General features: G+C 37.8%; 1 long non-coding RNA gene across 1 annotated transcript in view; it reads right to left on the bottom strand.

The window, feature by feature from the left end:
- LOC149872188 (uncharacterized) overlaps positions 1-11530 on the bottom strand; it is a 78609-nt gene extending 67079 nt beyond the window's left edge. The window contains exon 1 of the long non-coding RNA XR_016440592.1: positions 11427-11530. This is a non-coding gene — a long non-coding RNA (uncharacterized LOC149872188). The remainder of the gene's footprint in view (positions 1-11426) is intronic.
- Between the last annotated feature and the right edge of the window lie 857 nt (positions 11531-12387).

The following is a 12387-nucleotide window of genomic DNA, read 5'->3' as shown; positions in this document are numbered from 1 at the left end:
TCTTTATGGATACAGAGGGGAGAGGTAACTCATCACTGAAATAGCCATGAATGATGTATCAGTCTTTCCTCATAAGTGAAGTGTCATAATAGATACCTGCTCTTGTGCCCTATATATTTACAAAACCACTGTTTTCCAGAAAAAGGAACTCTTTCAAATAACTCTGCTAAAAAATGAAATGCTAAAGTATGTGTAGGAATAGAAGTTTTTTAATCCAGTACTACTTTAAGAACATTTGCATTATGCTTTAAGTGACATATCTTAAAGTTGAAAAAATACTAAACATAACATTTGACAGCATGTTATCATCAGATATGTTCATATTTACGCATCTACTCACCCCCATACATACTTAGGAGAAATATATGATGCCATTGATACATCATTAAACTTCTGCTGTTTTGAGTTAAAGACTGATGATTCCTAGCAGGTGGTAAAATAGTATGCAAGTTAAGTCGATCTGAAATGAGAGCTAAAAAAATCTGAATATCATGTACCCGTCACATATGCTAAAGAATATTTATTATGTATATTTATTTTATAAATAAAAATGTAAATACATTTCATTTTACAACTGTTTAGAGAAAGATTATAGCGTCTTTTGGGTTCTTTCCTGTATTTCTTCACCTGTATAGTCACGGCTGCTCTAAAATTTGCCTTTTCCTTTGGCAAACTTTATTAAGGGCTTTGATTGATAGGTTTGAAGGTCAAATGGAACTTTCTAAGATGCTATGAGCAATCTTGCTTGACCTGCATAACATAGGCCATCGAATTGAACCCAGCAGTTCCTGCAGCTGGCAGGATTCTTCCCTTCTGTGTAAATAAACCATATTGAGCCTAATAACTTAACAAGTAGAGAAAGATTTACAGGAGAAGGATTTTCACCTTCTCACTAAGGTCCCTGTCTAGCAAAGCACCTCAGAACATCAGTGGTCACAGAGTCCACTAAACAGTTGCACCAAGTCAGATGCTTGTTTGAGCTCTTAATTGAATCAGGCTTATCACAGATTTCTATTAGATTTGGAAACCAAATTCAGTTCCAAAGCACAAAAGTCTACCTACCCCTTCCACCATCAGTGAATTGGTCATTGGCCTGGAAGAGAAAAGTTCCATCGAGTTGGAAAACATGCACATTTTCTACAAAGTTCTAGATAAGCTTCTCCTGTCTATGACATCTAAAAGCAGAAGCTAAGCAATCTTGAGTCAAACTAGTAGTCTTAAAATATAAATCTGATTTGGATATGTTTAAGTATCCCAACAATAAGTATTTATTGTCTTTTCTTTAAGCCTTGAGATGTTTCCTAATACATTTTCAAACAAAAGAAACTAATTCCATTCACTTGCCCAGACTGTGTTCCTGGGAGAAATTCTACTGCACAGACAAGGCAAAACACTAGTTTTCTGATTAAAACCCCAGATATCTGGAGAACTATAAACTATTCTGTTTCTTTCTGAAAATAAATAAATAAATAAATAAAATGTACTTTAACCCAGAGTTTAAAGGTAACTAGTTATTTGGGACCTTCAAGTACAGAGCATCCATCTTCTGAAAATCATACCCTCTCAAAATTACCTCAAATCACCAGTCATTTTTGAAAATGTGGAGGCTTGGCTTATTTTCCAATCATGATTTTAAGTAAAACAGCCTACATTACAACTTAATGGGATACATTCTGAAATAATGAAAATGTTTTTAATGGAAAAAATATTTTTAAAATACAAGTTTCACTCCAGTATTTTACATGTATCTTGATCTTATCTTTTGTAGAAACAATATGATATTCCATGGCGCACAGTGTGGTGAGATAACAGTGTCAGTGATGGGAGGTATTCAAAAAATACCTATGATATTACATTATTTCAGTATGGCTCTTAGCCTGTGGTGTGTATTATTGGTTAATTAAGGCACAGGAAATGATGTATATGAAAAGATACATCTTCCTTACTTTCAATGAAATAAAAATTTCAAATCAAAAGCATCTGTCTTTTTTCATTTATATGTCAAAATGTAATTGGCTATGGTTGGGGTTTGTTGCCTTTATTACTTTTAATAGCTGTACAGCCACTGATTGCCCAAGCTGATGGTTAATTTAATTTCTGTCAATACAATATTGGGGCTGTCTGCATATTCAGGCCATGATTAACTGCAGCAGAGTCCATAACAGTAGTGTTATTATTACTGCATTTAACTACCTCTCGGGAGAAGACAAATTAAATTATGTTGAAAATGCTGTTGATTATCATTACGGACTTATTTGTAGAGCACAATTACTGATCTGTTGTAAAATAAATCAAATTTTTTATCATCTTGGTATAAATTAAATGTAATGTAGGCGAATGGAGAGTGGTTACTGAAAGAGTTCAGGCAGTTTTGTATAAGTCAACCAAGCACTGAATTAAAATAATAATCATAGATGAACATGATATTATATTTTAATAACAACTACTTCATGACCAAGTATGCCTCATAGATTATGTGATTTCAGTAATAAAAAAAACAAATTCAAAATGCTGTATGTACTGTTGACTTAAACAAAAGATTGATGCCTTCATATAAATTATTTTATACTATTGCTTCTATGAAAGCTGAAATCATGGTTCAAGTAACTAATTTAAGACACTGCTTTAAAAATACAATTACACTAATAGCTTACATATGACAGTCTTTTACTCTTCTCCTCCTCCATCTATGATATGCCCACCTCTGCCACACTGCATTATGTCCTTATCGAATATGATGCATTACTGATAATCAGAGCAAAATATTTGCAAGGTATGTGCACAGATTTCATGTCTACTAAATGTTCACTATGACAGGCTCCATAGCACTATTGTGAAAGGGCTAAATCGTGACTGTTGCTTATTGGTGAGGAAAAATGGGAGGAGCAGTAATGGAGCCTTATCCAAAAGGATCCAGTTACAGTCAGAGGTGCTGTGGTTCCTTGAATCTACCATCTCCAACAGCACTGCGAAATCCAAAAAGGTAATGAAGAAAAAGGGCACGGTGGGCATAGCTCCACCTTCCTTCCACACTGGCCAGCAGAGTCCAGCACATTTCTGAGGATCCATATGCCGCTCCGGTCCCTAAAAAAGCCTCGCACCTCAGCTGAAGTGCACTGCTATAACTCCACTGACCTCAACAGAGCTATGACAATTTATACCAGATAAAGAGATGTCTCCTTATATGAAATATATGCCCTACCAAAGGCCTCAAAAGATGTATTTGTCCATCACAAACCTGCCACTAAGGTGGGCCTTAAAAGTCACAATACTCCAAAAGCAACTTTACGCTAAAAAGAAAAAAATCTCCTACTGGTTTCAATGGATATTTTGGCTAGTGAGGGATCATAGGACAAGTCCCTTTCCATACCCATTGGCAAGTACAGCCAATTACATGTTGGCAGGTTGCCTAACACTTCATTATAGACCTACATTTTCAATTGCTTATAATTCTGTCAAGTTTTTATTCTTCAGGATAACGTTCCATGTCTTTTTTTTAATTCAACAAATACAACACAGTCATTCCATCGTTCCTGATAATGAGAAGAGGAGAAAATAAGTAGCTAAAGATGTTATTTTTCTCTCTCCTAATTATGCATTTAAGTGCTTGACAGCCTCCATGCTTCAGAGTAGGAAACTGAAATTTGGCAGGGGATATTCCTGGGGTCACTTTTTGCTTTCTCCATAAAAAACATCGAGATCTCACTGATTGATGTGATTCTTGAGCTTTTCCAAATGACAGCTTTCAAAGTGCTTGTTAGAGGTCCTGCTAAATCTGCATTGAACATGGTATAGCCTCACAATTTCCTCCGTGCCAACTCTAATGAGCATGCAGTTGTGTAACTTGAAGGCGGCAGTGGGAGAGTGGAACACCAGCCCTGGGCACTGGATCAGAGAGGGCTCTGGACTCGTAATCCTCAGGGAGCCCACACCGCTGCTGCTGCTGCCATAGCAGCCCTTGTTCCAGGAGCTTGTGCTGAGGTGACAGCAGCCCATACTACCATCACAATTGCAGTAGCCCCTTCCTGCACAGAGAAGTAAGTGCTTTCTTCCAGTTTCTCCCCCTCCCTCTCACTCACCTTCCCTGCACCGCCCAGGGTACCAACATTTCAAGTTAGGCCTCTGTGAGCATGCTCCCAGCCCCACAGATCTTCCATAAGCCATCCCTAGTAAGCTCCTAACCTCACCAAAATGCACTAAGCAAACCCCTAAGATCTATGGCACTGCTTATATGCTAACCCTATTCAGCATCTTCTACACCTCATGCAACTCTTTATGGCTCCAGGGAGCATACAATCAAATTAGCTGCTGTAAAATAACCTTTGGCTTAGTAAAAGATCTGATGGGCAGAGACATGAGTTCTAGATCTTAGCTTTTCATTTGATTGATGTTAATAATTCTGTGCATCGCACAATCCTTATTATTCAGCCAGACCTCATTAAGAGGCAGGCAAGACTCATTCTCCACATTTTACAGATGGGTTAACTTAGAGGCTGTCATTTATGACACAGCAGGAAATAAACCCCAGGTTTTAAATAGGGCAGACCCAAGCTGCACTCATTAACCACACTGCCTTTCAAATCTATGTGCTTGACCACACTGAAACACACTTCTCTACAAAGCCAGAAACAGGACCAAGGAATCCAGATTCCCAATCATCCTCTGCAGTCTTGCAAGCAGCTGTTAAAGCTGCTGATGGAGTGTGAATTACATCTTCCCTAGTTTTACTACTTCTACTCCTTTAATTCAAGCTGTAAAAATATGAGTTGTGGATATAAAGGTTCAAGGTTCAGATTCTGCTGATAATCCATGAAGAGCATAAACGTGATTCCACATGACAAAATTGCTTATTACCAGTTTTTACTTAAAAAATAAAAACCTAGACTATATTACACAATAAAGCTAATTTGAAAGAATGTGTGGGTTACATACACAAAGCACTGAGAAGATAGGAAATGCTGTAAATAAAGTTGCCCATGCAGTTTCAGTGTTTAGCTCTCTTGTGTAATGAAAGAATCAGAGGGTGCATCTACATGTGACGTTTACTGCAGAGCTGACTAGTTAGCTCCACCATAAAGCATCAGCATCTACACAGGCAGTGCTATTATGCCAGAGTAAGCTAAGTAACTCCATCATATGATAGTACTGCCTAACTCAAGTGCTATCCTATGGCGGAGTTATCTACTCTGCCACAACACACATGTATGTGCTGACCGGGGCTGGTTGGGGCACAAGGGTGCTACAGTGTGGGGCTGCCAGCCAGTTAGCTCCACACTGTAGCACCCTCATGACCCATCCACTGCCTCTGCAACACATTGAGCTGGTTTGGAGCAGCCCTAGGCTGGCAGGGTGACCCCTGGGGTTCCCTGCCAGCTAGGGTCGCTCTGCCTTGGCTCAACGTACTGCGGTCTTGGGCGCACATGTAAACACTGCACCCAGGAGCAATAAACTCCAGTGAGAGCCGCGCTGGAGTTTATTGCATTTAATTAATTTCACGTGTAGATCCCCCCTCAGTGTAAGAAAGGGCCTTCTTTTGTGTTTAAAGTGTAAGATTCAGCTCCAGAAAAGCACGGTTATATTCGTACTTCTGCCACAGACTTCTTTATATTGACACCAGGGTAAGAGTGTTATAAAAATGCTCTTCTACCTGTTATTTTTTTTTTTTTTAAATGCTTCTTCCTATGCCCTGAAAAGCTCACATATGGGGCCATTTAAAACAAGAAAGGTATATCACATAGTCTTCCTATTTGAGCTATACAAAATCAGTATCACAACAACCCACAGCATTGCACCTTGCCGAGGACCATTTTTATTTTTAACTATTAACTTTGCAGCACTCCAAAGTACACTAGAAACCTCACACTACTAGGAAGGAGATGAGGTCCCCACCACAAAAAATACACTGTGTATAGGTATGTAGCAAAAAAACAGTTGGCCATACTGTGAGGAGGACACAGATACAGTTATAGTTGAAGAAAGAAAAAAATACATCTTGTAAGAAGATGGAAAACGTGCAAATAAAGTTCAGGCTCAAATATTCTTAGCACTCATTCCAAAAAAAGGTGTAAGACAGACACCTAATGGAAAGAAGCAGCTAGCATGCTTTCCATAGTATGTGCTGAAAACACTTTAGTTCAGTTTATACTAACAGCCAAACGGTTCCCAGTTTCTAGTCTAAAGAGACTCTCTGTTGATTTTCCTGGTGCTCCTCCTTTAAAAATAAAGACTTATAGAAAACTGGACCTGGAAAGCTTTAATGTGTCATGTCATGGCAATGGGAAGCAGAGACTACATCCACATGGCATATCCCCATGGTTCATATGTACACATGTATGCAGTAAAGCCAAGTCAATCAAGAGCAACGTTTATTTTCATACACATTACTTTATGTATAGCTCCCTTTATTCTAAAGGAGTGTTTTATAGTAGAGCAGGTGGTCAAATTGAAGCCATATTGAAGTCAGTGATATAACAGAAGGCAAAATTAAGCACTACAGGTGTATGTATAAGATACTCATTCTATTGGGGTCCCAGTGTCTAAACCCACTTTTCTACCATATTTTCTAGTGTATGAGATGTGTCCTATTCCTTCCCCCCCAAAGGATACAATTATGGGGAAAAATTTTAACATACATTTGATTGAATTTTGGTCAGCTTTTACAAATTATTTCAGTTATTTGTTGTTACACAGCTTCAGTGTATGAGATGTGCCTTACCTTTACACCTCCTGCAGGGGAGGAACTGTATCTACATACAAGCATAAACTATGGCATGTTCATCCTCAGAGCAATCAAATAACATAAGTTATCAAAATCTGATCAGGTGACATGGACAGAGGAGAATTTGTGACATTTGATTTAGCAAATTAAAGAAAACTCTCAGCACAGTAATTTATGCCTTTTACATAAATAAATAATGGAATCATCACAAACTCAATCATGTAAAAAAAAGTATATTCATATTAATAATAACCTGAATTAAATACTATAAATATCCAGAAAAAGCACATCAGCCTACAATATGTGATATGCATGAATTCTGCTAAAACTAAAAATCGTTGCTCAAACAACAGTGCAGTTTGTTCAAGATGGGTGAAATTCACTCCTCAGCATAGGGAGTCATGAATGGATACCAGCACAGCAGTGGACTGTACTTTGTTGATTTGATATGACACACACCATTCATCTTCATGAGAGTTTCAAACTCATGAGATACAAACTGAGCTCCACTGTCATTTACCAACCATCCTAGCAAACTAGGTGTGATCATTTCACACATCTCCTTCACAGATTTGAAACATGGCAAAAATTTTAGTGGCACTGATGGATGATCTCCTTATGGCCATGGGAAGAAGAGTAACTTCTGTAGTAATACAACTGGATCTACTGGCAGCCTTCAACCCAATGAACCACATGTCAATACAACGGACTCACAGAGGACAGCACTAGGCTGACTTAACTTGTTCATGAGCAAAACCCAGAGTGTCATAGCTGATGACTGTTTCTGTGCCCCGTAAAACAGTATTTGTGAAGTCTTGGGGGAAGCAATTCCTTTGCCACTCCTTTTATACCAGCTATAAGAAGCCTCCCTCCACACACATTCAAACAAGGTTTTAAGTTAATACGGACTCTAACTTGACTACTAGCTGATGACATACAGCCGTACACTTCTATGTCAAATGAACATAGGCAACACCATCAACATCTTACAACAGTGCCCGAGAGATTTAACTTAATGGATGAAAATAAATAAATAAAAGGCACCACAAACTCACCTCAAGCAATAGAAAGGTAATGCTATCAGGTGAAAAAGAGCATCCTAAGGAGACAAACAAGACATTAACTTCATTTATTCTTGAAGGTATCTATCTACTCCTGTCAAAGTATGGCATGTTGAAATCCTAATCAACTCTGCTCTGTTTCTGAGCATGAAGATCATATTAGCAAGAAACCCCTTTTACTTCATAGTATAATGCCTCTAACCATTTTCACCCTTTCTCCTGGGATCTTAGCACACAGAGTTATATATCCTGTATATATCATATAACTATTCCTTCTGTGCCATATTGCTGTACCTCCTAATCTGGTATAAATTATATTCATTTTAAACTAATTATTATTGGGGGGGGGTGTCTCTCTCTCTCTCTCTCTCTCTCTATATATATATATAAACAAAAGAAAGCCCTTTCTTACACTGAGAGGGGATCTACACGTAAAATTAATTCAATGCAATAAACTCCAGTGCAGCTCTCATTGCAGTTTATTTTTTGTGTGTGTGTATATATATATATATATATACACACACACACACACATAGAACAATGTATATTGTAGAATAGTACAATATGCTACTCCTAATTTCAATTATAATCCAAGATAATTTTAAAATACAGGAGTTACACCCTTGCTGAATTTGGATCATCACTGAAAAACAATTACATCCATTTCAGGGATAATGCCTGAATGGGAAGAAATAACTGTTTAACAACATTCATTAAAATGCAGTTTTACTCAAATATGCAACATTTTTGTGCAGTTCACACACACTACAGCAGATCTTTTCACCCAGTATTTTTCCACCAAGTCATTTTAGCAACAAACATGGTAGAATTTTCCTTCTTCTGTTCGTTTTTCCTCCACATCTTTGAAGCATAAATTAGTGAACTACTTCCTTGTCCTTGCAGGGGCAGAGCATTGGCAGTGCTCTCATCTCCTTTGCTTTTACCTATGGCATGTTTTAGGATATTCTTGATGTTTCAGATTTGGTTTTTTTAGTTAAAGGTGAGGGTTCAGGTGCTGATTTAGAGGATTTTTTTTGCTAGCAATTGCCTCCAAACGTAGGGGACAAGACCACACAGGTCCAGGAGGGCCCTTCCAGTCCTATGTAGGTTTGGGCTCATTAGCTATGTAGGTGGGAATAACTGTGATTCAGATAGAAGTTAATCTTAGCGTTTTAACAGCATAGGACAATTATGGGAGAAGATTGGCCAGAAAAACAAGTAAGCTTAAATATTACATAGGAACACTACTCAATTAGCATGTGGCAATTTGAGCTGCCCAATGAACTGACACCCGCTTTAATTCTTCCTTGGGAAATATTCCATCTTTACTCAGCTCTAAATTATTTTTTTCTTCCATTAAATAGTTCTAGCCCATATAATACACTGACAAATCCATAGAATCAGTTTTTCCTGGGCATCTTTATAAAAGCAATTCAGGCATCTCTACTTGTCACGTCAACAACAATATTGTTGTCGTTCTCTGCTAAGACCTCGGAGTTCTATTTATACGGTACAATTATATGCAGAAGATATGTTACTAATGTAAGTAAAGTGTACGTTAAACATTCCTGAAATAAAATATTTTATTTATTCAGTGATAAGTTATCTGTGAAATTTTATAAAATCATCACAATGAGCCATTTTATTGCATATTTTTATGTACTAAGCAGTCAATTAAAAAGGCTGCTTCCCTATAAAATACATAATATGACCTCAAACCTACCCTCGCAATTGTAATACTTCAGACAATTATGTTATTATTTTCTAGGATGTGCTCTCTGCAGCCCTTTGAATACTTGTGCCAGATTAACTTAGCTCTTTGTCACAAATTGGAAGTGACGTGTCATTCATGTTAGAAATGTAAGTGGTAAGGAAAGATTTCATCGAGCTAAAACAAATGTAATTTGCACTAATTTTTTTTTTCCAAATGGAAGTGTTCATGAGCTATTTTATTCACTAATACCTAAGCCTCTACAACACAAGTTCAGAAAGCTAAAAACAGCTTATTATAAACTAATGAGAATTATTTTTTATGCAAATACTATAATGTGTTGTTCTTTTTCTTCTGTTGAAAATATAATCTTGATCCCATATTTTGGGAAATGTTATATTTCCTTGATTTCTACAATTAGTCAAAGGTTAAAACAGAAGTAATACCTAGCAAGAGACAAAAACCCAGTTAAAGGCACCTTTGAAGCCAATACTTCATCGTAACCTGAGATCGAAATTCAGGAAGGTAACTTCCCTCACATGCCTAATATTAAGCATCCAATAAAACGATACCTTGCTCTTGTATCAGGCTTTTTATTAAGTGAGCTCAATTTGCTTTGTTGTAGGAAATAAATACTATTACTCCATTATACCAATGGAGAAACTGAGGTATACAAAAAGAAATGATTTGCCCAAGTTCATCCAACTGGCCAATGACAAAGTCAGGAATTGAAACCATATGTCCCAAATCCCACTCCAGTGCTCTGTCTACTATGATACGCAGTCTCCCAGTTTGCTCATAATGACTTGAAGCTGATTCTAAGTGATATTAAGTCCCCTAAAACACGTGGGTAGCAAAAAGGTTCCTTAATGTAAGTTTTTCATGGGCCGAAAACTCTAAAGTGGGCTTGGTGTAAATGAGAAGCCATATCAAGCATGTGGTGAAATGCTTTCCTGAACAGGGACCCTATCTGGAACAGAACATAAAAGCACAATTGACCATTATTAGAAAACTGAATTAAATTATGGCACTTCCTTAGCAAGCTGCCTGTGACAGAAGACTTGATCTATCCTCTACATATTCATTTCGCTTACATATTAATTTTAGCCAGTTTGAGAGCACATAAGTACATCTCTATGCCAGAGCATTCAAAATATGTAAAAGAACTAGCATCTTCAGAGGGAAAAAACAGAGAAGTCAATCAGAAACATGACACTGCTATGAGATTTTAAAATAAATCACAATCCCTGCCCCTCCCCCCCCAAATGGCGGGCACACAGCACACTGTTTGTAGGCACTGTATATTACCTGATACATAATACTTTTTCTCAGTCCTTTCAAGGCACCTTTATGAGAGATAAGCCTTCTGCTGTATCTAAAACCTGGGCCATTCCAGGCTGAAATTTTCACTAGTCTGTGCCAAAATGTTTGTAACAGACTCATATTACATTAATTTCATTGTATAAGCATGACTGAAAATCTCTTCCTCTCCACCACACAAAAACACTATGTCATGTCTGTTCAAAAAACGCAAAGAGCACACAAACAGTATTTGCTAGAATATTTCTTTGATATTTAGTCTATGTTTCAGCATAACGTAATGTGACACACAAGAAAGAAAATTTTGGTGGCTTAGATTAAAAGTAGACTTTAAGCTGTTTGTGCGTCTGCTTAAATTTGATTTTTTTTATGATCCATAGACATTTCAAATTCATTCATAATTCATTATATGCGCATTTCTTGTTATACAGCAACATATCAGTACAAAAGCTATGCCGAAGCTTATTTACTGACTGCTAAGTGACGCAAATGTACAGCAGTGAATGTAAGTATCATAAAGAACATTTGAAGGCACTGATTTTCCTGTGTTTGGGACACTCACTCAGAAGGTAGGAAGCTGAGGATCGAGTCAGAGTATAGGCATGAACTCACCTACCTCAAGTGAACACTAGAAGTACAAGGTTATTGCCCATTTTGGGTTGGGTGGGTGATTGCCGATCACTTTGTAAGAATTTTTCTTTTCTGTTTCATTCTGCCCTGAAACAAAAGCAAATGTCAAAATCTTGACTTTTTCACAACATGGGATTCCTATTGTTCACCCACGCTTATGGGAAGGAGCGTTTTTACTCCTTCTACCTTCCCTGAGCAAGCACATAGTCTGAATCATAACCCATCCCACACAAAGGGAAACAGAGGGAAAGAAAATGAGGAAGGAACAGAGAAAGAAACAAGATTCATTTTGAAACAGATATAAAGTTGTAAAAGCAGAATAATGCTAGAGCCTACAAGGAAATGTAATGTTGACTATCTTTTCCACTACTGAAAAGTTTGACCTTTGGGAAGTGTGCTGCACAGACTAGACTGCCAGTATTAACTGAGTATGTTCCAACAAACTCTCTCTAACCCTTTGCACTACACTGTCCAGATAGAGATATTCTTCATTTAGGATCCATTGTCTTACTTCTTCTTTGAACTCAGTGGCCTTTAAAGCAGTGGTTCCCAAGCAATAATCCATGTTGCACCTATGGGCTAGGGAGTTCCACATAAACCAGTTTTAAGTGATCAGAAACTGGTTTAAACCTGTAACAGAGCAGAAGTCCAGTGCACATAAACCTGGTTGAATGTAGTTATCATAGTTTCATAGTTTCTAGGGTCGGAAGGCACCTGAGCAGATCATTAAGTCCGACCCCCTGCCATGGCAGGAAAGATTCAGCAAGGTGTACATCTAGCCTCCTCTTAAAGACCCCCAGAGTAGGAGCCAGCACCACTTCGCTTGGAAGTTGGTTCCAGATCCTAGCCGCTCTGACAGTGAAGTAGCACCTCCTGATGTCTAGCCTAAATCTACTCTCTGCCAGCTTGAGACCATTATTCCTGGTCACTCCTGGCAGTGCTCGGGG

The sequence above is a fragment of the Crocodylus siamensis genome, chromosome 2, assembly GCF_052110815.1.
Source record: "Crocodylus siamensis isolate JL-2025a chromosome 2, ASM5211081v1, whole genome shotgun sequence".
Classification (NCBI taxonomy): domain Eukaryota; kingdom Metazoa; phylum Chordata; order Crocodylia; family Crocodylidae; genus Crocodylus; species Crocodylus siamensis.
Note: the sequence above shows the minus strand (reverse complement) of the source record. Positions and strands in the feature narration are given on the sequence as shown.